General features: G+C 43.8%; 1 pseudogene; it reads right to left on the bottom strand.

Moving 5' to 3' along the window:
• The window catches only part of LOC120678102, a 45,638-nt pseudogene extending 33,058 nt beyond the window's left edge, over positions 1 to 12,580 (bottom strand).
• Positions 12,581 to 27,911: the final 15,331 nt, after the last annotated feature.

Here is a 27,911-nt window from a genome sequence, read left to right as displayed (position 1 = left end):
TGGCGTCATTATCTTCTTGGAAATTCTTGCAATATCTATACTGATCATCAAAGTCTCAAGTATATCTTCACTCAAGCGGAACTCAATATGAGGCGAAGAAGGTGGTTGGAATTAATCAAAGATTACAAATTAGAAGTTCATTACCATCTCGGCAAAGCCAATGTGGTTGCCGATGCTTTGAGCCGAAAGGCATGATGCCATTGCTTGTGCACCCGATCCAGAGTTAGCACTCTTTGTGATGATTTCCGAAAGCTAAACCTCTCTATGGTGGAGCATGGGTCACTTGCCTCTTTAGTTATCACTTCCAATCTCATTGATGAAATCAAGAATGCTCAACATGAAGATAAAGGCATGATGAAACTTAGAGCTAGAATCAATGAAGAAAAGCTCAAGTGCTTCAAGCTTGATGATCAAGGAATTCTTTGGTTTGGGAAACATTTGATAGTTCCCAAGAATTTTGAGCTTAGAATGAAAATTCTTGATGAAGCTCATGAATCTAAATTTTCTATCCATCCGGGTAGCAACAAGATGTACCAAGACTTGAAGAAGGAATTTTGGTGGACTCGCATTAAAAGAGAGATTGCAAGATATGTAGCCGAATGTGACGTTTGTCAAAGAGTGAAGGCCGAACATCTCAAGCCAGCCCGAACTCTCCAACCTCTTCCTATCCCTTCTTGGAAGTGGGAGAATATATCCATGGATTTTATTACCGGGCTTCCTCGTACTCTCCATGGGTACAATTCTATTTGGGTCATCATGGATCGTCTCACCAAGTCAGCTCACTTCCTTCCGGTGAAAGATAGATATACCGTGGATAAGTATGCCGAGCTCTATCTCACCAAAATAGTTTGTCTTCATGGAGTTCCAAAAACCATAGTCTCCGATAGAGGTCCTCAATTCTCCGCTCAATTTTGGAAAAGTCTCCATGATGCTATGGGTACCGATCTCACTTTTAGCACTGCTTATAATCCTCAAACCAGTGGGCAAACCGAGCGAGTTAACCAAATTCTTGAAGATATGCTCAGATCATGTGCAATTATTTATGAGAAGAGTTGGGATGAATGTTTGCCCTTTTCTGAATTTTCCTACAAAATAGTTACCAAGCAAGCATTGTGATGTCTCCATTTGAAGCTTTGTATGGGCGGAGTTGTAGAACCCCTCTCAATTGGTCGGAATCCGGAGAGCGAGTATACTTTGGCCCGGACATTGTTATGGAGGCCGAAGAGAAGATGAAAACCATTCAAGAACGACTACGAGCGGCTCAATCTCGCCAAAAGCAATATGCAGACCGTATAAGGCGGGAGTTGTGTTTCAAAGTCGGTGACCATGTCTATCTCAAGGTTACACCTTTCAAAGGCACCCAACGGTTCCAAGAGAAAGGCAAGCTTGCTCCTCGCTATATTGGTCCATTTCGGATTTTGGCAAGGCGTGGGGATGTCGCCTATCAATTGGTATTGCCGCAATCTCTATCAAAAATCCATAATGTATTTCATGTCTCACAATTGAAGAAATACCTAAGAGTTCCTATGGAAGCCACAAATTATGAAGACCTTGATATCCAACCAAATCTTTCCTACAAAGAGTATCCTATCCGAATTCTTGATCGAGCGGAGCGCAAGACTAGAAACAAGACTACCAAATTTGTGAAAGTCCAATGGAGTCGCCATTCCGAGCGTGAAGCGACATGGGAGCAAGAAGATCAATTTCGACAATCCTATCCCGATTTATTCATGAACGAGTAGGTACATTCACAACCCTCCCATTTATCTTACTCAACATCTTCTTAGTGATCCTAAGTTAGTTGTCACAAAATCTAAGGAATTTGTGTTGTTGGATGCTTCATATCTTGAGAAAAACCCACTCCTAACTATGCTGTTTCTGGGCATTTTTCGTGACTCGCGGACGGTCCGCCGTATAAAATTCCAATTCCACCAGAGAGCTTGTTATCTGTGTTTCCCAGCTGAAATCACCTACGGACGGTCCGGTTTTTAACCCCGGATAGTCCGCCGTAGTTTCAAAATTTGTACCATAACCTTCCCAGAAATTTGTTGTTCCGCTAGTTTAGCCAGCGGACAGTCCGCTAACATTGTGCGGACGGTCCGCAGTAGACTCGTCCACTTTTACTCAGAACCAACCCGAAACTTAGTATTTTCAGCCTTTCTACAGCGGACGGTACGCCATTCTAACCTAGACAGTCTGCCGTAGATCAATCCAGGACCCAACTGAGCACACCCCTCTCTGGAAAATTTTCTCCTCTGACCACCGGACGGTCCGCCCGATCATGCGGACAGTCCGCTTTCTCTTTAGGTCCTTAGCCAAATCTCGGGACGAGATTTTTTCAACGGGGGGAGAATTTGTAGCAGCCCTATGTTAATTAACAGAAGAAACATGTCATCATGTGAATCATTAAGCATTAAGCATAATTAGCTCGCACTTAAGGAGAGAATTAAACTTAGGCCAGCACACTGATTTTGGTAGTGGCGGATAGTCCGCCCCTATACGGCGGACGATCCGCGGCTATGCCACGTGGCCGACCACGGTCAACCTCGGACACATCGACCTTCCCTGGCACGTCACGCACCCGCGGACAGTCCACGCCACACTCGCGGACGGTCCACTAGTGCATCCCCGAAGCGTGTCATGCGTGCAGAGTCCTGGCGCTACGTCCCACCCCCGGCCCCACTCGTCAGCCCGACCCTCTAACACCTGGGAGTCTTCTCCCAGCCTTCTCTCTCACTCTCTCTCCCTCCCACTCCCCCAAGCTCTTCTCTCTCTAGCAAAGCCATGGAGGAGCTCCCCTTCCTCCTCCCTTGCCATTGAAGCCCTACCTCGCCGGAGCATCACCAGAGGACGCCGGAGGACGACGCCGACGAACTACACCACCCCAATCTCCTCTTCTTCCTTGGGGAGAAGCTTCCCCAACGAGCTCTTCTTCAACTCCATCTCCTCCCTCAATCTTCAAGTATGGAAGACGACCCCCGAGCTACCCCAAGCCCTCCCCATCGCCTTGAAGCCCTCGCCGGTATTCTACTCGACGCCGGTGAGTGTACCCCCTCTTCGATCCATCCTCATTGCCCAAGGATTTGAAGCCAAGAACTCACCTAGAGCACAAATCACCATTGATGACCTAGAGATTAAAAACTCTAATGCATGTGAGGTTTAGTTACCAAGGTGAACTCCCTAAGCTCTCAGGAACCTCTAGGAACAAACCCCACCCCAAACCATGGCCGGAATCGCCGCCAGCAAGCTCGCTGGTGAGCCTCGGCCGTGTCGCAGACGGTCCGCCCGACATGGCCGGATGGTCCGCCAGATCCCGACCCAGATCAACAGAGCCTCTGCACGATTTCTAGCCTTTCGAAAATTGAGAGGCGGACGGTCCGCCTATCCCACGCGGACAGTCCGTGATTTAGTTAGAGATCATGTTTTTCCCCAACACGGTCCGCGACAGACCTCCGGACGGTCCGCCACTTGGTCCGCCGTTCAGACCGGACGGTCCGCTCCACTAACCCGGACGGTCCGCCCTTACCAGTTCAGCACCCTTGCACCATCTCATAAACAACCCACCCCTGTACTTTAGGTCCGGCCTCTATACCATAGTCTGGCTTTATTAGTACATGTATCCTCGTGACATTTACACATCATCGCATACATTCATGGCATGCTCAATTCTCAAGCATCATTGCATTCGTGCAGAGACCGTGACACCGGATCAAGAGGAGGGTGAGCCAGAGCCCGTGGGAGATGACGCTTCTTTTGAGACTCAAGGCAGGCACCTAAGCATTCTCTTATCCTATATTTTGGATCAATGAAGTTTATTTATATGTGTCTTGATTGCGTATGAGTTACTATGTATATGTACCAATGTCTGCTTAGAACCCATTCGATGCTTTACTAACCTAGCTTAGGATATTCCCTCATAGTTGAGTATGGTTGTTAGGAGTCATGAACAATATGCTTAGCCATGCTTAGCTTCGGTAGAAGACGAGCGGTGGCAAGGCACCACCACTCGCGAGTTATAGGATGTTTGAATAATTCTACACTCCTAAATGATGATGAATAAAATGTGAACAACTACGAATTGTGATTCGGACTTGAGCAAGAATGGTAGAGCCATGATGGAATGGAGTCCAAATGGTTAGTCTTGCTTGAGTTGGTTAAGGACCATTCCTTTGGTCGCTGGTCTCTTGAGCATATTTTAGTACAAACCACATACTTGATAATGGGAAGGCAAGCCAATTAGCATGAGTCACACCTTATCTTGATCGGATTTGGTGCGGGTTGTGATGAATTGTGATCGACGGTTTCGGTGCACTTGTCCTTCCCGACCATTCGCTCATAGTCGGTTGTGTTTGTGTGAACGGTAGAGGTATAATTCAACCCTTACCCTTGGCCGTGGGTATGGGCGTTGGGCTTAGCCTCATGTGGGTAAAATTGTACCCCCCTGTAGGGTCTTTAATCTATTGCAATAGCCGCGCTCTCGGACAGTGAGCACGCTCTTTGAGGTTCGCACCATTGTAAAGTTTCGTGATGAGTTCATGGAAGATTGATCTCGAGTTGTATATGATCACTTTACTTATGCAATTGTATTGATGTATGACTTAGAGATTATAGATGCTTGTCTTTTGCTTATCACAACTTGATTAAAGATAGATGCATTTTTGCAGAACAAATTAAATGCCATGACCTAACCTTGCTACTGACCAAATACATTCTCCTTGAGGTCGGGATATATATACCCATGTTGGATAAGTCCTGCGAGTACCCTTTGTACTCATGGTGCTATCGTTAAGATGATGCAGGTGATGCGCAGCCGGAGGCCGTGTTCGGCTACTTCTACCTCGCAGACGGAGGTGCGGGTGAGGAGTAGATGGCCGGTAGCTTTGTGAAGGGCACTATCGGCATATAGTGTTTACCTTCTTATTTTGCGATGTATGGAGTGCTAGTAGTAGAACTATCCGCTGCAAAACTCTGAGACTTGATGTATTACACTTTAAACCCTTTTGTAATATTCACTTGTGTGTGGATGTGATTGTGTAATGGTATTGCTGTTGTGCTAGTGGAGTGTGTTTAAATCCTGGGCGGTGCTCATGACACATTCCAAGGACTACCGGGGTTGGTTCTCTCTAATCGAGTTGGTCAATAGACGATGACTCGATTAGACGGGATCAACTTGGGCTGGTTCCTCACAAAGTCTCTACATGTAGAACCATTCGCCACCTACCTTATCCTGCTATTGGTGACCCCTCACTTTAACTTCCACCGGCAAAGGGCATGCGCTCTGTGCCCATTTTCTATAAGAAATCGTTAAACACCAAAATTTCTGTACTTAGGTTTTTAGATAAAAGATATTGCATATAAAAAACTTTTGAAAAAATATAAATGAACTCTTTCAAAATCATTTAAAAATTCCAGTGACACATCTTTCTATCTGTTTAATGAAGATGTAAATAGTTTCAATTATTAAAAGTATTAAGAATACTTTAATGAAAAGGATCAAATTTTTCTAGAAGAACTTGTTCATGAATTTAACTGTTCTTAAAATTTCCTTAGAATAGTTTTTGGAAAAATTATTAGTAAAGATTATTCAAAAGAATATAAGGCCGAGGAAACTTCTTTCATAGGGTGTGTTGGAAAGAAAATTAAATAGCCAGACATAGTATAAAGTTTAAACCTAAAATTTTTTGTAAAAGATCCCTTACAACAATGCCATCTTACTAACATATTGCCCTCATATATTTGTACAATTATATGGTATGGTGCATTTTTACAAAAAACGTGAAGGTATGAAACAAAAAAGTAGAAGTTCATTATATAAATTATTTCCTGCTATATATTTTTTATTTTTATTTCAGAATTGGACGACATGGATAGATAGAGAGGCGTGTATGTATTTATAGCTTGTATTAAAAGTAATTCCTTTTATTTATCACCGGCATTTCCATTTGACATTGTAATAGGTAGTTCGGATCCCGTCTAGCTAGCTATATACAAAGTGAAAATCTAGTTTACACCGTCAAATTCTCATAAAAATCTGATTTTCATCCTTCAACTACAAAATCGGATAATGAGGGCCACCCAACCGTCGATTCCGGATAAATTTGGCCCTTACGGTGGTTTCAAAGATGGTTTTGTATTTTTTAGAAGTTAAAAAATTCTAGTTGGATCTAGAGAATCAATATTAATTCATTTTAAATTAGAAAAATATGAAATGAGTTCCAAAATTTTCTAAAAATGTAACCTATCTATTATTGATCTATTTGAATCTTATTTATTTAAAAATAATAGGCCTAAGCACAAGCAAAAATATGCTAGGAATATGAAAAAAATTGAATCCTAATACTAAGAAGTAGAGAGCCTATAGATAAGTTATATTTTAGAAAAATTTTAGTACTTCATATTTTTCTAACTTAAAATAAATCACTTATAATTTTTTAGTATAAATTAAAATATTTAATTTTTACAAAATGAAAACCCACTTTTGAAACCACCTAAGGGCTAAATTTCCAAGAAGCTAAATTGGCAATCGCGCGCTACTGCGCCTCCTAGCGCACGACGCGATAGCCGCGCAGCTGTATCTCCACCCACCCATGTGACCACATACTACCTACGTATTCCATTTTTTTTTCATTTCTATTTCTCCCTACTACGCGATGCAAGTGCTATCATATTTTTCCCTTTTCAGGTGTTCTCTTTTTACGTTCTATTATGTGTTGAAGTTCTCTTGACAACTTTCTTTTATAAAAATCGTACTAAAGAAGTATACTGAGAATTGTACTCAAAAGTTGTATGATGAATTTCGTGCGTAAAAAGTTGCATGATGAACTTGTGTGTAAAATAATTCTACGAGAAATCTTCCCGATAAAGATAACATTCTACAAGTTATGCTAAAAAATTATGCTCCATAAGTATCTGAAAAAATCTATGCATTAAAATTGTATAGATTGTAAAAGTTAGGCTAAAAAATTATTTTTCAAAGAGTTGTTAAGAAATAACGTTACGTGAAAGTTGTATGTATTGTAAAATTATGATGCAAATTTATCTCTTGAATGACGTGTGTGATAAGTTATACATAAAAATTACAATTTAGAAATTATAATTTTCTAGAGAAAATTGTAGAGAAAAAACATTTCCAAAAATAGAAATAATGCTGTTGTCCGAAATCACGCGCCTGGAAACCATCCTGGCGCGCGCGTGCTGATTAGTTGGCCCCCTAAATTTCCCCGGTTTTGGTTCTTGAATGCCCTATATTAATTATCCGATTTTATAGTTGAGGTTGAAAATCAAATTTTTGTGATAGTTTGAGAGTGTAAATTAGACCTTTTCTCATGCATATATAAAGCTGGACGTGCACGAGTCGTGATTGGTTTTTTACATGTATTACTATGCACCGTCCCATTCACGTCGGCTTGATTTGACCACATGATCCACGAGCTCGTCGGGCGTTTTTGGGAACCATGCATTTTGTTTGAGTCCTGACGAGAAGCACGTACGGAAGACGAGTGTAGATGTAGGATCGATGCAATGCAATGCAAGCACGACCCCGTTCATATCGCTACAGGCAATCAATGCAATCCACTGTCGGCCTAGCCAATAAGCCAACCTGGTCGGCTGCTCGCGGCACGGCCGTCATATTTCTCTAGCTCGATCGTTCGCCGATGCACATGATCGATCGCTGCATGCAAGCACGTACGCATTCATCTCTGCGTGCATCCGTTGTTCTGAACTTGAAGATCCATGACCATGATCGAGATGTGGTCAGATCGATCATAATACGAAATCGATCAGATCAGATCTAGGCACCTCGAATACGTACGTACGTACTCACGTGTCCCCGTACGTGTACTCTCGCTGCTACCTAGCTAGATCTAGATAGATCCTAGATACTACGACTACCACTACTACTAGCTAGGTCGATGGAGGGAGCTACGATGGGTCACGCCTAACCCTAGCTCTCAAGCTCTGTAACTCTGTACTACTGTATATTGCGTACCCTCTGTACGTACGTACTAGTAATATAATAACTCTGTGTACTACTGTATATCGCGTACCCTCTGTACGTACGTACTAGTAGTATAACACACAGATCCAGTGGATATAAACAACAAGCTGCTATATGCCTATATCTACACGTGCAGAGAGAGAGAGAGAGAGACAGACAGAGAGAGAAGAAATAAGAACTAAGGGCGGCGACGAGGGTACACAAAAGCAGTAAATAATTAAGAGAAAGCGATGATCGAATAGCTAGGCACTGTCGACAATGCAACGAACTACCGGCCGGGCCGCGGCGTACCAGATCGACCTGCCCTCCTTCGTTTGACCACGACGTCTCACGCATAGTAATAACTGAGCCTGCGCACCGCGGAGAAGAGCTCTGTTCTCCTGTTGTCGCTCTGCACGCAGATTGCTAGCTACCTTCAATTCGTAATAATGGGGATACACTGTTAAGTGCATGCACGCATGTTTCCCCAAGCCACCAGTTGCCGTCTTAGATCATCGCCTCGCCGTGCGTGCTCGAAGCGCAGGTCGTCGATCAGCTCGTCGCGAGGTCGAGCTTGCCATTAACGCCGCTAGCTGCTGGCACCTCGCAGGCGAGGTAGTAAATGCTGCAGTCTCCGATCCATGCATCTCTCTCTCTCTCTGTGTGTGTGCATGATCTGCAATCTGCATGCATGCACGCACGCAGCAGCTGCTACTACGCCCACTTTGCATGTACGAGCGAGTGTGAGGTCAGATGGCATGCATGCAGCAGGAGCCGCGATGGTGACGGAGGAGAGCTAGGCCAGGCCTGGCCTGGCTCCCCACTCCTCAGGGGCCGGGCCACCCGCGAGCTGAGGGATTAATGGCGGCCGGCCGGGCCGCGAGCTCAGAGCTCGTCGTTCCCCCGGCAGGGCATTCACTCGCAACTGTGCGCCAAGCTAGATTTCCTTTCTTCCACAGGCCCCGGCTCCTTGTGGGCGAAGTGTGCGTGACCACTGACCACTCTAGCTACGGTGGATCGCGGATCCCGTCGGCTACGCCCTACGACCGGACGGAAGGGTTCAACAAGGACGTACGGACGCGCGTAGATACCTAGGGACCCCAGAGTTGAAGACTTCAGGCCTGCGGCGGGTACAAGTATGTATATACAAAACACGTTTACTTAATTAGCTAGCTATTGTTGGGTTGATCTCCATCAGTTGGCCCAACGGCTATCTGGGCCTTTGACTCGCGCTCTGATCGGGAGCGCCCAGCCCAATGCAAGACTGGTGGGCCCCCGTCGCGCAGTGCAATAAATAGGAGGTGGGGGCCAGTGGTGCGACGAATGAGATTCGCTACCGCCACTGTTCCATCGTTCCAACCCTAGACCGATCGAGAGGGCACTGTAGGCGACGGGAAGCTCCACCAGCGTCAGCTGCTGCACCACACCGCCATCGACTACGCCATCATGACGCCGGCGCCCCTACACAGCGACGTCCCCGACCGTGACGCCACTGCACTGTGTCTTCGCCGCCGCCGTCATCCTCGACTACTCCGGAGGACTTCCACGACAGCGCTGTGAAACTCGGCAAGATTTTCCCCTCTGTAGAGCCTCTCCCACTCGATCTACTACTAGGCGATCCAAAGTATCCTAACAGCTAGTAAATCCTTGCATTGGGGCCATAATGCACCTAGCATTATAGGTTGAATATATATTAGGGCAGATCAAGAATTAGTAAAAAGCAATTCCAAGTAAAAGTATGGTAACAGAGATGAGCACCTTGATCGATCTATACCTACGTTATTATGGCATTCTTCTATTCCCTTCATTTCAAAATTCAAATTACAGCGTCCTAAGTTAAACTACTCTAGCTTCAACCAAAGGTTTTTTAAAAACATATTAACATCTACATATATCGCACCAAAACATATAGATTCACAATAGAGATATATTTTCGTGGTGGATAAATATAAATTATTGAGCTATAATAATTTGATACAGCAGACTGGAGTGCATGCATGCTAGATCAGAGCGAAGTCTCACCCCCATGCATGATCAGGCTCAGCTCCGCCCCGGCCAAGCAGGTACAAGCAGAGAGTGTGTATATAAGGGCTCGAGCACTACTGCAGAAAACGTTTGTAGGGGCGGGTAGAATGACATTTTTAGGGGCGGGCGCGCGACCCGTCCCTGTCTCCCGCAGCTAGAAATCGAGTTTTACAGGGGCGGGTAGAGGGCCCGCCCCTGAAAATCAATTTCCAAGGGCGGGCCATGGCACCAACCGCCCCTGGAAAGCCTTTTTCACGAGCGGCCAACCCCGTGAGCCGCCCCTGAAAATGATTTTTCCAGGGGCGGCTGACGCCATCACCCGCCCCTGGAAATTCTTTTACAGGGGCGGCTCAAAGCATGAGCCGCCCCTGAAATTCAATTCCCGCCAAGCCAAAATTTGGAATTCCATTCAAATTTCTATTTCCCGCCAATTTATTGTAATATGTTTCCCTCTGTATTTAATTATTTTATTTTTTTATTTTCCGCCCATTTTCACCTGTAAAGCAATTGCACCATTCGATTCAGGTTTTCAAAATTCTATTTCTGTTTTATTTAAATTTGTGTTTCCCGCCAATTCTATTTCGATTCCGGATTTTTTTGATCGATGATGAATATATTTCGTAAACATTACTAATTACAAATCCAACATAAAATCATATAAAAGTACCATTACATGCATCATTAGATTACATCCATCATAAAAGTGCGTAGAGTACAGACATCATTTACATTGAGAAACGCTAGTAGAGTCGGCCGAAGTTCTTGATTTTCCCACTGACGGAGGCTTGCATATTTTGGGTCGAGTGATAATTCATGCTCAGGGTGAACAAATTCTCCACCTATATGGACCACTTCATGCAAAATGAAGCGACATAAATCATTGACTATAAAAAGAAGTTGTTGCTCATGGAGTGGACCATTTTGGAGTGGCCGTTGATCCTGAAAATAAGAAATCCATTCCAAAATTACAATATGCAAACACTTACAATATGCAGTTATGCATCTATCCTAGCAAAGAGTAGATGCTTACCAGTTCGGGATCTTTTGTGTACCTCCCGAACTCCCTCACGTGCTCGCACACGTAGTATCCACAGTACATAGAACCTGCAGATTGCTTGTGGCATAGATAGTGTGTGCGCATCACCATATTTTTTTCCCTATGGGGGGGGGTGTTCTCCTCCTTTGAGCACGTAGTGCCTGTAAGACCTGTTTTTTTAAAAAAGAAAAGAAATAAGTAGTTATTTATGTATGCAAGATTCATAATAAAGTCGAAGTATAGGATAACGATTTTGCTAACATGTTGAGGATGCCCTCGGATTCCTTAAAAGTGTTCGGATCGAAATCAGTGGAGTCAAATACTAGCATACGTCCATGCTTTGGCTTGATCATAAATATAATCCAATGATTTCTGCAAAAATATCATATATGATTTCTTAGTCAGATATTCGAAGGAAGTGCATTTTATACCAAATCATTGAGACTACACTTACCGAAAGTTATATGGTGCCCATGTGACATCTCTGTCTTGCCATTCTTGAAACTGATGCGATATGTACGTAGCAACTATGTTAATGATTTTTCTATGTTCCTGCTTCCGCACTTCATTAATTTCCTTGCGTGATTTACAATTTTAAAAATCATCGTGGTCGTCATCCCAAAACATTGGCCCTTTATGGCGCTTCTCGGCAATAGCTAACGGGTCAAGGAACGCGACCTTCCTACCTACCTTATCCGCTTGTCATTGCATCATACTGTTGAACGAAATATCACAACTAATTAGATATGTATGCATATATAAGTATAGACCATTGCATATAAGATATGAATTTGGATGCGACACTTACATGCACCAGAATCTGATCATTTCTATGTTAATTTCTTTGAGGTGGAACATTTCTTGGATGTCTTCAAAATCGAACACGATATCAGTGATACTCACAGTTCGTAATCCGAAAAGCCCAAAGGCTTGTGAGGTGAAGTCTACATGCCCTTCTATACCAAGTGTGCATCCTTTTCATAAAACCTGGACAGTCTTGCAACAAAGAGTGGGGTAGAAAATCTTTACCATACTCGAATTTTTTAGGGCAATCCGGTAAATCTGCTATGTCATCGACCCCAATTTTCCTAATGAAGTCGTGGTCAGTGCGGGACTCGGAAACGCCCGGTCGTCTGGTGGCACTAGAATCTGAAACATTTTTTGACTTTTCCCGTGCCTTATCCGTTGACTTTTCCTTTAACCTTTGCTTGGTGTTTGCGGCGTGCCATTTATTTACAATATCTAAGTCCTCCGTCTGTTATGACCGTATAACTCGATGGACAGGGAACCCAAGTATTTGTTGTTGTTGTTGTGGTTGGTGAGCCAGTGCCGTGTGCGCTCGTGGTGGTGATGATTGAGCTGCTGGGGCCGGTGAAGGTGGAGCTGGTGGTGGTGGTGAAGCTTGAGTTGCTGGGGGCGGTGAAGCTGGAGACGGTGGCGGCAATGTCCAAGCCGGTGGCGGCGATGCTAGAGCCGGCGGCGGCGAGGCTGCAACCAGCGGCGGCGAGGCTGCAGCCGGTGGCGGCGATGCTGTAGTTCATGGTGACGGGGCCGCCGCTACATAATCTAGAGCCGGTCGAGTCTGATGTGCCAGCCCTTCTAGTGAAACAAGGAGTACGATATCACATTTGTGCCATAGAATGGTGATGCCAATGCACTCTCGAAGCGTGGTCCTCCCATCCAAAGTAGGGATGTCTATCTCGTTGTCCTCGTAGCTTGTTTTCAGTAGCTCCTGCACTCGCACGCATGCATATAGGGGCGGGATTGGTTTTCCATCAAATAAACCCGCCACAGGATCCACGTGCGCCTTGGCAACTTCCCTCGTCTTTCCAGCTCTGCCTATTGGATAGAGCAGCATGCATGGAGTAGTATTTGTGATGCAATCAACCGGATATGGTTGTGCTGTGGTTGAGGCAACACTGCTCTGAGCACAGGCCGTATTCGCTGGGGCCACTACCGGAGGGGGCATCATCACCATCTGGTCGGATTGTTGCTGCCCCAATTGCAACAGATTCATCCATATTTGCCCTGATTGCTGCTCTGCTAAATGTAAAAACATTTCCTTAAACTTTGATTCCACTGCTTTCTCGGCCGCTTGTATCATCTCTTCCTTGTAGCGGTCATGCCTCTTGTAGGTAGAGCGGTCCTCCTCGAATCCATCCCTAAAGGTCAACTTTGAGGACACGACTCTGATGCGGCCTCCGTGCTCTTTGGTCCCAATGGCTGTACTAAGCACGTCCTTGTCTCTCTTGACGCTGAACTTTCCTTGTTTCTGAAGCTCGGTAAGTTCGTACATTTTTTGTGCGACGGCTTTAGTCTCGGGTTTGTCAAAATGTGGCTTGCCTTCCACTATCTTAGGCTTCCTGGCTTGAAGCCAAAATGCCGCACGCTCAGTAAGGCCTTCAAAAGGGTCTGGTTGCCCTGCGGCTATTGCAGCCTCTTTCACGGCGCCATTGATCGGCCTTCCTTTGGTATCCACCTGGGCCAAGATGGACTTTATGTACATTGCTCGTTGCCTGCTCAGTATTTTTCTTACTTAGCGCTAGATATTGTTCGGTGCTCTTTTGCCGAACAAACTTTTCCCATTGTGTTTGAGTGATTTCCCCATAATCCGCAAATGGTGTTCGGCCAGTTTTGACATACTTAGTGTTGAGTTCGCCCTTCCACCGGCGGAAACTCTCACCCAGCATCTTCCTAGCATAATGCCTCACCGTATCTTGAGTTCCTCTTGGCAAAATAAATGTTTGCCTCGACATCTGCCACATCGCCTCCTTCCTTTCCTCAGGAACTGTTGGCCAATCGGGGATCGTTGGATCCAGAACCATCTTTGTCCTTATTATTGAACCGATTGTGTTCCTAAACTTTGCGCAGACCTCTGGAGGCTCTATGGGCTCGCCTGCAGCACTAATTACGTTGACCACCCATTGGCCTTCGGGGTATTTGTTTCTTCCACGCTGACCCCGTTTCCTTTTATTCTGGCTGCCAGAGGAAGTTGTTTGAGGTTCTGGACCAGAGCTTTCATTGCCTTCAAGTTGTTCCTCTGTTACGTTTGCACGTTGGCCTCGACGTCTACTTCTTCCTGTCGCAGCATCCTACATGGAACGTACCCGAATTCATCAACTTATTACGCGTATTTCTTGAAAATGTATAATAAATGCTAGGATACATTTATAAACATATATATATAGAAATTATTTCTTAGAGTAATAAATAACTATATAAATACATTTGCTAACATATATATATAAATTATTTATAGGACTACTAAATAATATATTAGCTAAAATGTAAAAAACAAACCTAGGGGGCGGCGCGGGCTCGGCAGAGCGGCTCGGCGGCGGAGAGGTCAGCGCGGTGGGGGGCTCGGCGGCGCGGGCTCGGCGGAGGAGGACGGCGCGGCTCGGTGGCAGACGAGGATGGCGCGGCGGGGGGGGGGGGGAGGGGGGCTCGGCGGCGCGGGCTCGGCACAGGAGGACGGCTCGGCTCGGCGGCGAAGAGGACGACGCAGCTCGACGGTGGAGGAGGGCTGGCCGGCGACGGCGTAGATCCAGGTGGTGGAGGAGGGCTCAGCGGCGGAGAGGCCAGTGCGGAGCGGCGGCGGAGGGATCGCGGGAGAGAGCGGCGGCACGGCGGATCGAACAGGGCGGTGGTGGCAGCGTAAATCCAACTCGCGGAGAGCTCGAGGACGCGGCAGATAGGGGAGGGCGCACGGAGAGCTCGAAGACACGGCGGCGGCATGCGGAGGAGGAGGACGGCGGCGGCGCGGGCTCGGGTCCAAATTTTGGCAGCTTGGCGGCGTCCGTTTGCTCTGTCCGCGAAAGTGGCTAAGTCCTGGGACGCCACTGTATTATATAGGGTTTCGATTTCCAGGGGCGGATGACGCCACCACCTGCCCCTGGAAATGCTCTGTAGGGGCTTGTGATGGCGTCACCCGACCCTGGAAACGAGGGGCGGGTGGTGGCGTCACTCGCCCCTATAGAGCATTTGCCACCACCCGCCCCTGGAAATCTTTTTTAATTTTCTCTGAAAATAGTTTTATATCCAAATCAATAGCAAATCTCATCCAAAAAATATGAAAATTTAACCCTAGCATTATTGACACAAATAATACAAAAAGAAAAATATGTGAACAGTCTTTTGACAATATATTATAGTTTGTAGTGTATAAATCACATTGTAGGCCTCTCACTACTATAACTTCAAGCTAATCTTTGAGATTTTCACATCCTCATGGAAAATATACACTGAAATAACACTTTTATATTTTTTTTGTGTTCTACTGGTCATAGCAATAATAGGGTTAAATTTTCAAGTTTTTTTTGATCTGTTTTGCTATTTTTAAGGAAATAATTGAATTTTTTGAAGAAAATTGAGAATTATTACTAGTGGCGAGTGGTGGTGTCACCCGCCCCTAGAAATGCCTTAGCAAGGGTGGGTGGTGGGGTCACCCGCCCCTAGTAATATATTTCTAGGGGTGGGTTTCTTTATAACTCGCCCCTGGAAATCTTTTTCAGTTTTTTTCTGAAAATAGTTTTATGTCCAAATGAGTAGCAAATCTCATCCAAAAAATATGAAAATTTAACCCTAGCATTATTGACATAAATAAAACAAAATAAAAATATGTGAACAGTCTTTTGATAATATATTATAGTTTGTAGTGTATAAATCACATTGTAGGCCTATCACTACTATAACTTCAAGCCAACATTGAGATTTTCACATCCTCATGGAAAATATACACTGAAATAACACTTTCATATTTTTTTCGTGTTCTACTAGTCATAACAATAATAGGGTTAAATTTTCATGTTTTTTTGATCTGTTTTGCTATTTTTAAGAAAATAATTGAATTTTTTTTAAAAAATTGAGAATTATTACTAGAGGCGGGTGGTGGTGTCACTCGCCCCTAGAAACGCCTTAGCAAGGGCGGGTGGTGGGGTCACCCACCCCTGAAAATCGTCAGCATATTATATACACGAAAATGCCGCACGTAGGCACATCCAGAATAGATCTCGAAGCCGCCACCTCCCCGTGTGCCGTCGCCACCACTGTCGCCGCCGTCCCCCCCCTCCCCGCCGCGCCACCACCTCCCCCCCTGCGCGCCCCTAGCCGCCATCTTGCAGGTACGTGTTATATTTTGTTTTTTTTATTATTTCCATTTATAAATGGAAAGTATACTTAGTTAGTGATTTATTAATTTAGTTAGTAATTTATATATTGATATGTATATATTGATGCATATATATTGATCCAGGTACGAGTTACATTGATGCATATAATTTAGTTAGTGATTTATATTTTGATGTAAATATATTGATGCACATATAATTTAGTCAGTGATTTAGTAAATAAATACACATGTTTGAGGAGCGTATCGATATGGCAAGTGGTGGCTTTGGTCATGGTATGCCGCGTCAGGATTACGACCCGCCCCAGGCTCATAATCCTGGCATCACTTTCAACAGAGTCAATAGGACTAGACCAAGGCGATGTTCTCAACAGAACAATCCAGCTCCAGGCATAGTAAGAATCATTTCTTTGTCTATAATCCACAATATTTGATCTCAATAAAAAAATTATTAGTGTTTATTTACATTGCCTCTAATGCAGCGTATCGATTTGTTTAAATGGCTTAATGAGGTTCTACAATACCTAGGTGGTTCACCTCTTCAGGTGGTAACCATAGAACGCCAACAATTCAAGAAAATGACAATCTCTTTCCAGATACCATCAAGACAAGATGTAGGTACCATGATTCAAATAGTGGCTAGTGGGAAAGAATCAACAGTTCAGATGACTTATGAAAGAAGAGCCATAGAAGCCTGCCTTTTGGAACTTCAGAATTATGGTTATCTGATTCTAGATTTGTCATGGTTCAAAATCAAAGCACTTCAACAGAATCACCAAGATATTGTTTCTCTCTATGAGACTGTTTCACAAGAAAATCTATATGACATAGTAAGTGAATTATGTTATTTTCAAAAATTATGATAGTTTCTTTGATTGCGCAAAGCAGTTAATTATATTTGCATTCCATCTTTGCAGGATATATTTGGTAACACTTTTACGGCAATGAACTTAGAAGAAATTTTATGTCAAGCCGTTGAGAAGTTGGGTTATTATTCGACAGAGTCCGGACCAGCATATACAAGGGAAGGGCTCTACCAGAGTTATGAGTTTCGAACTACGCCAGATCCTACCGCGGAACCAATGATCACCGTCTACGACAAAGCACTTCCTCGTAGAAGCGAAGCAAAGGACAGTTGTCTTATCCGTGCATTGATTTTCATTGACGATGCCCTGGGGTACAAGATTGGTGATCTTAACTATGTTCAGTACCTGTTGCTTCGGAATAATATTCCTTAGATGATGTAGTAGGCATCCAATTGAACTTTTGCAACATGTATTCGCTATGAGTTTTCATGCATGTATTCTGTCGCTAGGTAATGTAGGCTATGAATTTGTTAAGTCTACTATCTCTAAGTGTGAGTTTCTGAGATTGATATTTTTCTTGTTCTAGGTTGTATTAAATTTGAAAAAAATAACAAAACTTTTTTAAAAATCAGGGAGAAAAATACATCAACAAATAGTTCATTAACAGGTCTGGTATTCAGAATACAAGAGAAAAATACGATTACACGCAATCCGATTTTAAATAACTACTGATTTAACCGGTTACAATTCTCGATTCGCCATCCTTGTGTGCCCATGGCTTGTCATCTTTTCTTAAACTTTCTTCTATAATCTTCATCTTTTGGGGTAGGTCTGTGAAGAGGTTCATTTCATTGAACTAATTATAATCTTCCACATTGTTGATACCATCAACCCCGATGATATCTTATTTTCCTAGGACAACAACATGATTTCTTTTCTTTGCGGGGTCAGCTACATACAGAACCTGTGCGACCTGTGAAGCAAGTACTCATGGATCATCTTTGTAACCAATATTATTGAGGTCAACAATCGTGAGTCCATAGCCATCCACCTCAACACCTCTAGGGTGTTTGACCCAACGACAACGAAAAACTAGAATTTGTATATTGAAACCATAGTGCACTTCCCATGTATTATCTATGACGCCATAGTAAGTTATACTTTGGTCTGTTCTCTCGTCCAAGGCTTCAATGCGGACACCACTATTCTAGAATACAGTCTTCTTATCCTTTACGGCAGTATAAAATAAATATCCATTAATATCGTACCCTTGCCACGATGTGACCTGGCTTGATGGGCCTGCTGCTAATCTTTTAAACATTTGTTCTTCCACGGTCTCCCCATCTGGTAGATCCAGGCCCTTCAACCATGCAGTTAATCAACGCTTGTGCTCTCTCATGATCCAATCATCCGAGCGGTCATTAGATTCGTCTCGAATTATGCTCAAGTGTTCATTAAGTAAAGGTGTTATTATCGCGAGATGCTGCAAGATGCTATAATGTGCTTGTTGTACTCCTTTAAAATTCTAGTCAATAAATGTTTTCCTCCCAACAGTCCAAACCCCTTCCAACCTCCCAAAAAAGTGTGGAACGGGAAAACAAATAGATATTTTATCATTTAGGTAATCAAGGCAACACTCGATTACTTTCTTAGTACTATATCCCTCGATCATGGAACCCTCAGGGTAAGCACGATTTAGTACGTACCGGTTTAGAATGGACAAAAAACGCTCGTACGTCCACATTTCGTGAAGGTAAAGTGGGCCAAGTGCACATATCTGGTCGACCATGTGAATCATTAAGTGCTCTGTTATATCAAAAAAACCAGGAGGGAAGCACATATCGAGTTGTGCCATAGTCTCCGCAATAAATTCTTGGAGATCATTCAATTCATCTTCGTTGATCACCTTTTGAGAAATTTTATTGAAGAAATAACACATCCGAGTGATTACCATCTTCATGAATACTGGCTTGATCGCTCTTGTTGCAATAGGGAGGAACACCGTTAGCAAAGCATGACAATCATGGCAGTTATAGCCGCATAGCGATAGAGCTTTCATGGAGACTAGTTTCTTTATGTTGGATGAAAAACGAATTGGGACTCTGACCCCCGTAAGCTCTCACACATTGCCTTCTTCTCATCATGCGTCAAGTTGTAGGAAGCCGGGGGAAGTTCTTATCTTCCATTTCCTTTATCTATAGGGTGAAGATCCTCCCTTATCTTCATGGCTACTAGGTCTTGACGTGACTTTAAGGTATCCTTTGTCTTTGCTGATGTGTCCAGAAGGAGCCCAATCGTGTTACCAAACACATTCTTCTTCAGGTGCATACCATCGATTGCATGGCGGACTTCAAGATCACCCCAATAAGACAAGTACTTGTAGAAGATGGGCTGTTTCTTAAATGGTACGCCTTCGATTGGCGCCTTATCTCTATTTTTCTTCTTTCCATCTTTTGTCACCTTCCCATAGCTAACCTGGATGGTCCTCACCATTCTGAAAATATAGTGCCTGTCTATTTTTGCTGGAGCAGAATGTAATTTAGCCTTGCCATCAAAAAGGTGTAGAACTTCTTACTTCGGTATCGATGTCCTTCCACCAAGAAGCGTCTGTGGCCAAGGTAAACTAACTTTCTAGAACCTTCCAAGAAAGATAATACGGTCTCATCCACGCAGACCATGCATCCTGTCCTACCTTTGAATTGTCCCGAAAGGACAAATAGAGCCTGGTAATCATGGATGGTGGTGAAGATAATAGCTCTTAGATTAAAGGTCTGTCCTGTGAAGCCGTCAAACATATCGATACCCTCCTTCCAAAGAGTTTCCATCTCTTGCATCAGAGGCTCAAGGAAAACATCAATATCGATGCCAGGATGCTTGGGTCCTTGTATAAGGATGGACAATAGAAGATATTTTCTCTTCTGTCACAACTATGTAGGCAAGTTGTACATCGTCAAGATCACCGGCCAAGTGCTGTGAGTGCTAGTCCTGTCACCAAATGAATTCATTCCGTCCGTACTCAATGCAAACCTAACGTTCCTTGGGTCCTTTCCAAATTCCAGATAATACTGCTCATCGATTTCTTCCACTGCCGAGCATCAGCTGGATGTCGAAGCTTTCCATCGCCTTTCTTGCGCTTATCTGAATCCCACCAGTGCATCAGCTCAGCATCCTTTGGGTTGGAGAAGAAACGTCTTAGACGGTCGGCAACCGGGAGGTACCACATAACCATCGCCGGAATTCGCCTCTGCTTCTCAGAGATGCCTAAAGTAGTATCTGGTGCCTCTGCAACACTATTCGCAGCACCCTTCCTCTTCCTTTTGTTCCTGCCTCCAGGACCTTGATTATCGCCGCCACAATAACCAGCATTGTTTTTGTACCTATTTGCAGAACATACAGCGTATTTGTCCAAGTCTTTGAAAGCATCCCCACGATACAAAATATAATGATTCGGGCATGCATGAATTCTTTCCACACCCATTGTGAATGGGCTGACAAGCTTCTTTGCTCGATATGTGTTCGCAGGCACTTTATTTGGCTTCGGAAGCAACCAGGCCAACATACCCAGGAGATCATTGAAACTAATGTCTGACCAGCTGTGCTTAGCCTTTAGGGTCAACAGCTTAAGTACAAAACGAAGAATGGTCTAGTGTTTCGGACATCCTTTAGGCCGCTCATATATATTTTCCTCTGCTAATTTCTTCACCGTCTCAAAGTTTTCTAACCCCTTAGCACTACCAACCAACAGCTCTGCTTTAGTGTGACGCAACAACTGGCTCAGAAAATCACCATCATCAAGTTCATCGCTATTATTATCACTGCCAAGATCTATTGGACTCCCGTCGACACCATCAAAATGACCACCACCAAGACCTTCATCCTCACAGCCAGCATCATCAAAGGCATTAAACAATATATTAAACTCGAGCTCTTGCATTATTTCATCGATTGATTTCTCTCTCTGAGGTTGTTCTTCTTCACCATGTTTATTCCAGATCATATAGTTGTCTACAAAACCACTAATCAACACATGCGATCTAATTATAGTTGTGTCGCTGAATGCTCTCAGATTTTAGTAGGTTTTGCATGGGCAATGTATTATCTGTGTCTTCTCAATTCTTGCATGATTTTCCGCAGCTTGAATGAATTTATTAACTTCTCCATGGAAATATGCATCCATCCTTCGTGCTTTGTACATCCAAGTTCTATCCATCTCTAAACACCAATGATAGAAAAACAATACATGATTCAAACGAATTAAAACAAGCTCTTAAATAATTTGTGAAATATATGCCAAGTAAATCTACACATAATAATAAAGTCAATTTACTATGTCATCCGATATAATAATAAATATTTGAACAAGGGTTAATCCTAGGGTTAAAGTCTTATGTTTTCTGAAAGTATTTTGTTATTCTTTCGGATTTCACATAATTTCAAACAAGAGAAATAATAATTCGTGTGAAAACATAGGATGAAAAAATTATCTTGTATGTCTATAAATATAAGAGGGAAATCATATCATTTTCTCTCTCCTCTATAATTTTTGGAAATATGTCCACATCTACATGAGGCTAAAACTTAAAGATTGGGCCCAAATAATTATCTAATCATGTGCTCCAACTAAAATAGCCTAGATTTATCCAAAATGTTAAAGCAATTCGTGGCTTAAATGTTAAATCCATCTAATTTAGATCTACATCTAGCTAGTGGAATGAAAGCACAATTTGACCATTAAATTTAACCCAAAATCTTAGAAAAAACATAGATTTAGGTGGTGCTACTTACCTCCTAGAGCCTCCAACTTCAAGGAAATCGAGTTTAAAATCTCCCCCCTATTTATGATGCATGGAAAATTCGGACAGCACCTCCCCCGAGACAGCACTGTTCTGTCGGGAGGAGGAAGATGGTAAGTGCCCAGATATTTATGGCGCTTTTTAGGGGCGGGTGGCATTACCAGCTGCCCCTACAAATAGTTTTCCAGGGGTGGCTGGTGCCACCAGCCGCCCCTGAAAATGAGTCGCATTTCTAGGGGCGGCTGATGGCACCGGCCGCCTCTGAAAATCATATCTTTAGGGGCGGGTGACGGCACAACCCGCCCCTAAAGATGTATTTCTAGGGGCGGGTGGAAAGCTACAGTACCCAGCTCCTGTTGTAGGAGCGGGGTACATTTGCAGCCTCCTCTGAAAAAAAAACGGGGCGTCCCTAGAAATCATTTCTGTAGTGGCGGAGGAAAGGTTGGAAATGGCTGGTCCCGGCGTGGGGCACTTTTATTTGCCATATATATTATCTTTTTGGTATGAAATTTTTTGTTTTCAGCCACAGCCTGAAAAGTTGCTGCCTCAAATCAACGAGCCATCGAGTGCTACAAAAAGCCCCTATAGCTACTAGCTAAAAGCCTGGCCCAAAGAGAGCGAAAGATAGTCCATGAAAGGCAACGACGGATCCAACAAAAAGCTAGCGTCGCTATTTGAATATAGTGCAAGAGAAAAACTTTGCAAGTGCCGAGGTAGTCTGTCGTATCTACGGTCTCCTTCGAGAAGAAATAACCCGGCGTTGCACTTTATACTTTTGTATGTACGTGCTAGTTTTGTCATACGGAATGGGTACATGATGTGTGCCTTTTCATTTGTCTACATGCACTTATAGTTGGTGTTGTTTGACTTTTTTTAGAATTTGTGGGCACATAAGTTCACAATGCTAAACAGAGAGTGCGTGTGGGACTGATCTGCAACTTGGGCATGCAGCCTCTGGTGCTGTGCTTGGCACCTTGGAGGCTTAGCTTGGACCCATTTAGGAACGAGAGCTTTGTTACAATGATTGTAAAGTACCAATGGGTACTTTCAGATACTTTTACCTTGAATTTCTTTTCTAGCCGTTGATCAATAGAAGGTATTTACAAAAATAAAATAAAATAATTATTCGATCTCACTTTTTGGTACTTGGTCCCACATTTTTACCATCAGATACTTTCTACCTAGACTATCGTACGATTCTGTCAGATGGACGACTCTTATTTTTTTCAATCATTGTAAAAATTCTCTAGGAATGAGCCTGTTCAATTAAAATTTGTAGTACGTGAATGAACCCACGATGGTTTTTCAAACCAAACAGCTCGTCAGGTTTGAGCTCCATTAATTGCCAGCTCGGCGCGCCACAGTGGCTTTTGAAACTCTCACCAGGGGCAGGCTTCCCACTAGCCCATTGCTTGTGGGTGGCTCAGGCAAGAAAAGCTTGCATGCTCAGCAGAGCAGGAAGCCAGAGACCTGTGACATTATGACCAACGGCAGACATATATACACATGGCATTTTCCTGCTGACGGCTAGATAGCTTACACGCACTATATGCTGCCCCAGTGCCCTTTGTTTTTGGAGAAAAAAAAGGGATGCAGGTTAGGAGATCGATCGATCAGATGAGATCTTGGTTCGCCTTCCTTTTCCTCTGCCCTAGTGCCCTACATGCATGCAAGCATGCTGATGACGCGCTAGCTTCCGATCGAGACGCGAACAAAACGCAGAATCTTGGGCGCTGGCCGGGGCAGGCAGCAAGGAGTGGGAAAAGCTGGTCAGGTTTTTTTTCTTCCCAAAAATTTCCTCTGGCCAGGCCAGCAGCCACAACAAAACCTGGCCTACAAGTTCCGCTCCATGATTTACTCCAGCTATATATATTTTTCAACGACAAAAAAAGAAGAGAGAGAGAGAGATCAGATCGGGGAGAGAGAGAGAGAGTCTTGCATGAGGCCTTTTGTCGTGAAGTGTGAACATTAATTTGATGCCTGAACGTACGTACCTTGGGTACAAAATCACACGATCTTTGGGCGATCACCGCTCTCACGTACATGTTCATGCTGCCCAAATCACCTTGGGAGGGCACGTGGTCGAGTACAGTACACTAGCATACTCCCCTTGGATACTACTGTGCGTGCTGTGCACGGCCACATGGCATCCGTACACGTAAAGGCCGCGCCACAAATGTCGGCAGGACACCGTTGCCCGGTTTTGACCTTTCGCTCCAGAGTGTTAGTTGGTCGCCGTTCCTGCTCGACGTAGCGAGTGCTGGCAGCAGCGCGCGTGCAGTGCATGGTCGACGCCCGGCGTGATGACGAGCGTACGTAGCTGCCTTAATTAGGGTTCTCCGCGCACCATCATCCATCGGCGCCGTCGTCCTCCAGGTCCACACGAGCATGATCCGATGCACGCGAGGCACGGAGATCCCCTCCCTCGATCGGGCCCCTGCGCGGCCCGCACGCCGCCCGATGGTCCACCGGCCGGGAGGCCGGGCCGGGCGCGAGCGGTAACGTGGACCCCCTCCCCTTCCGGGGCCCACCGCTCGGTGTGCAACTACTACTGGTATCAACTTTCTTGCTAGTCGCGTCGCGTGCGTGCGTGCGTGCGTGCAGGCCGGCAGGGGCGCCGATCGATCACAGGGAGGGGGAGGTGAGGTGCAGTGGCGGCCAACCAACCGGAGCGCGTGCGCGGTGGCTGGCAGGCCCCGGCCGGCACCCCACGAATCCACCACCTTTTTCTCAGGAGCACTCGATCGCCTGCTGGCCGCACCAAGCAGCTTCGTCTGTGCGTTGCCTTACGTTACTTCACCGGGAGAGGAGATGGATCCATCCATGCATGCTGCCATCATTCTGCGCCGAGTTTAAATCTGGCTAGCCTGCAACCTCAGCTCGCAGTTAAATACTACTGCGTAAAAAGAATGGCAGTTTGGCAGCATGCAGGGCAGGGCTGCCTTTGCCTTGACTTGAGCTCGCGGTATTAAATTCGGCACTGCATGCCTGCACTGCGACGCCAAGGGGCAGAGCTCCATCGCTGCATCATCCATGGTGTAAGCAGTTTCACAAGCATGCGGCCAGATCAGGCCGCATCAGAGCAGAGAAGGGACGCTGCCGCGTGGATCGATCGATCAGTCCCTGCTCTGTTCTTTAGATTAAATTCATCATCTAAGATTAAAATTAAATTCTTGGAAGAAAGTCGTGATAAGTTCTAAATGGAAAAAAAAAGATGTGCACCAGGGCAGTACAGTTATATCTAGTTCCAACTCGAAGTTGGACTGTATTAAACTATTTTAAAAAAAAAACACCTTTAAATTATGTACTCTAATTTAATTCACTTAGAATACATTTGTTGCACGCAAACTACATTGTTTTATTGTTAAAATCTATTCATACTCGTCTAAGTTTTAAGAGCATGATTGTAATCAAGTAATCCTGTAAATAATCGTTATGTCTTTTTTGAGAAAATGTTAAACAACGTCCGCAGTTGGAGATCGATAGGCTGTAACGGTCATATTAAATAGGTCTGATCAGATTTAAAGGTAACTCTTAATCAACTATCAGAATCCATATAGAAGCGTACAAATAAATATCCTCATTTTTAGTCAGAATATTCAAGATATCTTTACAGGCAAAGTTGGAGGAAGCTAATTATATTTAGGTTGCAATCTAAAAGATAATTTAGCACGGCGAACAAATTAGTGTACAAAATGAACAAAACCGCTCCACATATGAATAAATAATTCCACATGGAGGAACAAATAAATTTATATTGTGAACATGTATTCATGCATGCGAACAAATAAAGCTATAAAAGTGAACAAAATGGCTCCACACATAAACAAATTGTTCTGCATGATGAACAGATGTTCACATCCAAAAATATTAGATCACACGATAATATAAATATACCACCACATAAATTTTTACAATGATGAGACAATCCTAACTGTAATTTGGAAAAATAAATTTTAACTAAAATAACAACATAATGTAATTTATCAAGTAAATATAAATTATTTCCATCATCAAGAAAATAAGTCTAGAACAAATAAGTACACATCACGAACAATAATACATTTACACTAATACAGTCGTGAGGAACACAAGGAGTATCAATAGAAGATTAGGAAACAAGATTTTATAAATCTATTAATGCTAAAAGTAAAGATATATAAATCAATGAAATCTTAAAATAAATGAAAATTAAAGGAACAAAGAAATAAAATAGAAAAGTGGAACAAAAGGAGAAGAAAATAAAATGAAAGGGAAATTGAAACAAATTTTACGGAGAAGATTAAAGTATAATAGAAACAATATTGCAATTTGAAGAAATAATATTGACAAGAAAATTAGAAGGAGAAAAGAAAAGAAAACAGAAATGAAAAGAAAAGAAATAAAAAATGAAAGAAAACAAAAGGAAAGGTGGGAAAACAACATGTGAGTTGTAACTGGGCTGCATCCTACCTCGGTCAAGGATGCGGCATCCTTCTTGGGCTCAATTTCCATCACTGACCCATACTGGATAGTCTTCAGACGATATTAGCACAATCATCACGCGAGCGATATAGTCTCCCCAACTTAGCCAGCCACATCGCATGCTGTGCAGGTTACACAATCTTGTGTGCTGGACAGCTGGAGCCATGAAAAAAGAATTAGATACCACAATTGACACATTAGATGCTCCTAAGGCAAATGGTATGTGTTTGATTTGGGGTTCAAATGTGATGAGCCAGGTATATCCCTATTTTTTAGATTTTGTTGAATCCATATCGTGCTTTGTTGAGGGAAAAGATTCAGCCCAGTCTTTTATTTGGTACAAAGGATGAAGTGAGATGGCATGGATGGCAAGTTAACACCGTTATTACTACTAGGTGTGGGTCATACCTATCGTCAGAGGTACTGTTCTTCTTCCTCGGTCCCTACTTGCTTTGTTGCGCCACTCCCCGCTCCCCGCTGGCTCGCTAGCCTCTAATCATGCAGCCTTGCCGTCCAACCCCAAATCATGCCACCCCACTACTCCCACTGCCCCACCTTGCTTACATACCGCTTCCGCCAGCCACCACTGCCCCAACCATATATAGCATGACATCGGCATGGCGCCGCCCTATAAGGAACATGGCCCTATAAGGCCATTGTTTGTGATTTTAGTGATTGAGTCACAACATGATCGTGGGACTAATAATTTTGTCAAGAGAATATTTTTAGGTCCCAAAGATGAAGTAAAAAGGCCTAGCAATGCAAAGCACGAAGAAAGAACTCAAAGAAATGCTGAATTGGACGAGTTCAGCATAAATGAGATGGAGTTAAGCATAATCTTGTAGAGCATTTTACAATCTTTCCATATAGTACAAGATCATAAAAATCGGAGTTCGGAGTAAAAAGTTAAGACCAAAATATGAGAAAGCTGATTTCTGTGTGACACCAGTTAAACCGATGCCATATCATATGTTATTCTGATGGTCAAAATTTGGTCAAATGAGATGGATTTTAGCCGAATCTTGTAGTGCATTTCACAAACTTTCCATAGAGTATAAGATCATCGAAATTGGAGTTTGGAGTAAAAAGTTATGACCAAATTACGAAGTACCTTGAAGCTGTATCCTGTAACCACCGGTTAAACCGATGATAACAAAAAGGACTTCGGTGCAATGCACCGTACTATTTACCAGAGAGTATGTTTTTGGCTCCAAAAAGTGTCTATAGCACCGGCTAAACTGATGCTATCATCAGATAAACCGGTGGTAGCATATTTCAGCTGCATAACTTGTCAGAAAGGGTCAACATCTAGTTCAAACTATTAGTGATTGGTTAAACCGATGACTATGCATCGGTTAAATCGATGCTTACGCAGAAATGCCCCCAACGGCTACAAACGGCTACTTCGAGTTTGTGAGCTATATATATGGCATCCCCCGACCATTTTGGAGGTGCTGGAGTTCCAAGACGTCACACCCACATCCAAAACACCTCTAATCCATCCAAGAGCTTAGTGATCAAATCTTTAGTCCTTAGCACAACTTTGAGAGTGTTAGTGCTAGGTTAGCTCTTAAGTGAGTGAGAGAGCAAGGTGTTGCTGCCTTGTGTGTGGTTTTGGAGTGAACCAAAATTGTATCTCAGTGTGCCGGCCATCCTTGGAGTCTTGGTGGCTCGCTGGCAC

The sequence above is a fragment of the Panicum virgatum genome, chromosome 6N (genome assembly GCF_016808335.1).
Source record: "Panicum virgatum strain AP13 chromosome 6N, P.virgatum_v5, whole genome shotgun sequence".
NCBI lineage: Eukaryota > Viridiplantae > Streptophyta > Magnoliopsida > Poales > Poaceae > Panicum > Panicum virgatum.
Note: the sequence above shows the minus strand (reverse complement) of the source record. Positions and strands in the feature narration are given on the sequence as shown.